We start from the raw sequence: 2636 nt of genomic DNA, 5'->3' as shown, positions 1-2636 counted from the left end.
ACCGGCCAGGGAGATCCTGGAGACAGGGAATGCTACCGGCAAGGAAGACGTGGATGGAGGAGCACGGAACAGGAGGCTGGGAGATGAAGCGCAGTGACACCTGCAGAGACACTCATTACTGAAACCAACAACACGGGATTGGCAGCATTCCTGGGTCTGAAGATAACGTCTCATTTCAGAATTAGGACATGGCACATGGAGAAAGAAAAGCCCATCACGGCAGTGCTCTCCTTTAAAGGGCAGTGACTGTAACCCGGGGTGGAAGCACATTTTATAGAAAACGTCTCTACTCCAAGTGGATCCGATAATTACTGGTATTTTATAAAGCAAGGGCTGACACAGGGCGAACGCCACTCTTAGCAGAAGATGAGGCTGCGCACACGGTGTGAGCCAGCCAGAGCTGGGCCACCTTACAGGCGGTCAGGTCCTATCACTGTAAGACTGTGCAAGTTAACACGATCATTCCGCACTGCTGGGGTCTCTGTCTGTAAAAAGTGCAAGGAGACACTAATTCTCAGGAGGGGATGAATTTACACGAACCACAGCGGCCCCAAATCACATATCCACTGAATGTAAATGAATTCAACTACACTCTTTTATGCTGAAAACACCATGAACGATATTTTGTGTTTGTGCCCACACACGATACAAACATATTACTGCACAGGTTTATACAGCACGTTTGCTACAATTTGAGGGATTTAAGGGGAATTATGTTTCCAACATCCGTTTGAAATTCAGTAACATAACCTACCTCGTTACACAGACCACAAACCATAGCCGTTCAAAATCCAAACCAGTACAGAGCGCCAGATAAACGTGTAGCCTCTTTGTAAACTTTTGTTTAATATGTAACATATCCACAAGAAAGAAACCTAAATGAGGACAAGGTACCTGTTTTTAGTGCTTTAACAACACCTAGAAAAGCACCTGGCACTCAATAATGCTTCAGGCACAAAGCCGATGAGAACAGACACCAAGTGAATGAGTGAACCCACGTACAGTGTCACTGTTCCACCTGCCTGTCTCTCTCGGCAGATTATAAGCATCTCCTCATCTTTCAGTGTCCCCAGGTGCTTAGCTCGGTAAAACCAAATGAAGAAAGCGGGCAGAGATAATATTTTCTGAGCTCGGTTTAAAGAGTGAAGACTTCCAGGCTCCGAAAGACATTCCAAACCCCAATCTGAGGATCCTGCAGCTCCCCACCCCTCAGGAACTCCCCAGGGGCTGGCTGTGGGGACTGTGTAATGAGGCCCCCAGGTCCTGCAGAGTCTTGCTCACTGCTCCCTCCTCCTCTGTCCATGTGCCTCCTCCTCCTTCTTTCTGTTCAGCCACCTGGCCTTTGTCAGGCGCTAAGGTGTGTGCTCCCTTCTCACACGTGGGTTCCTCTGCCCTGAACATCTATCTCCACACCACTCTCTGCCCGGAGAAATTACCATGTGCGTTTCAGCCCAGTGTTCCCACAGCAAGGAAGCCTCCCAGGCTTCTTCCTCACTGTGGGCTCTGTCCTTGGGACTCACTGTGGTAACTTTACACTTATTTGGGTGATCATCTGGTTAATACCCATCTCTTCCCTTAGACTGTAAGCTCCACGGGGCAGGGAGCGCGTCTTGACATCCTGATTTTATTACAGTGTGAATCCTCTGGGGCCTAGAATGAGGCCTACACACCTAGATGTAGCAATAAATATTTCTTCAGTCACTGAAAAGGCAAGGTCGACCAGAGTCACAATCTATTTTCAGGGAACGCCCAGAGGAAGAGCTAGGATGGTAGACAGTGAGGAAGTGAGGTGGGGACAGTGAGGTAGCAGGTAGACAAGATGGGAAAGAGGGCCAGAAGCGGGGAGCAGCAGGGCCCCTGACAGCTAAGAGAAGGTACAGAAGAGACAAGAGACCTGGCAGCAACTCGGGGATATCCTGGGTCAGGGCACCCTACACAGCTGAACAGATTCTGGCCAAAACGGAGGCAGACAAGGGGAGGGGGACTGAAGCACTAAGAAAGGAAGGCAGTCTACGGAAGGGCACGCCTGACAGGGCACGCCTGACAGGACGCTGTACTAACTCCTGACAGACCAGAGCTGAGACATACGCTAACGCAATGGCGGGCTGAGCATCACGTCACAGACAGCTAGTGACACCCTTCAAAGAACACATGGAGAGCACACACGTTTGAAAACGCAAACGGGAGAAAAACGAGGTTCCACACAAAGTCAGTTCAGCAGTAAGGCTCAGGAAGAACATGGCACAAGCTCCTTGCAGACGCTCAGTTGAAAAACCTTTTGGTTCACGACCACGCTTTATGGATGATTAACAAAGAGCATTCTGGGTAAAGAAAGCCTCCTGCACTGACTACAAGTCACCACGATGGTGACAAAGCCAGAGGGGCAGGAAGGCAGCAGGAGAGGGAGGCCAGCCGCGAACACGCGTGGAGGGAGGCCCGCTGTGAGCACGCGTGGAGGGTGGCCAGCCGCGAGCACGCGTGGAAGGAGGCCAGCCGCGAGCACGCCTAAGTAGAGGGCGGCCAGCCACGAGCACGCGTGGAGGGTGGCCAGCCGCGAGCACGCCTAAGTAGAGGGAGGCCAGCCGTGAGCACGCGTGGAGGGTGGCCAGCCACGAGCACGCGTGGAGGGAGGCCCG

The 2636-nt window shown here is 51.9% G+C and overlaps 1 protein-coding gene across 1 annotated transcript in view; it reads right to left on the bottom strand.

The window, feature by feature from the left end:
- ATXN7 (ataxin 7) overlaps positions 1–2636 on the bottom strand; it is a 113929-nt gene that overhangs the window by 21904 nt on the left and 89389 nt on the right. The window lies entirely within an intron of this gene.

This window comes from Trichechus manatus, unplaced genomic scaffold (assembly GCF_000243295.1).
Source record: "Trichechus manatus latirostris isolate Lorelei unplaced genomic scaffold, TriManLat1.0 scaffold00001, whole genome shotgun sequence".
Classification (NCBI taxonomy): Eukaryota; Metazoa; Chordata; class Mammalia; order Sirenia; family Trichechidae; genus Trichechus; species Trichechus manatus.
The sequence above is the reverse complement of the archived record's forward strand: the minus strand, read 5'-3'. Positions and strand labels throughout refer to the sequence as shown.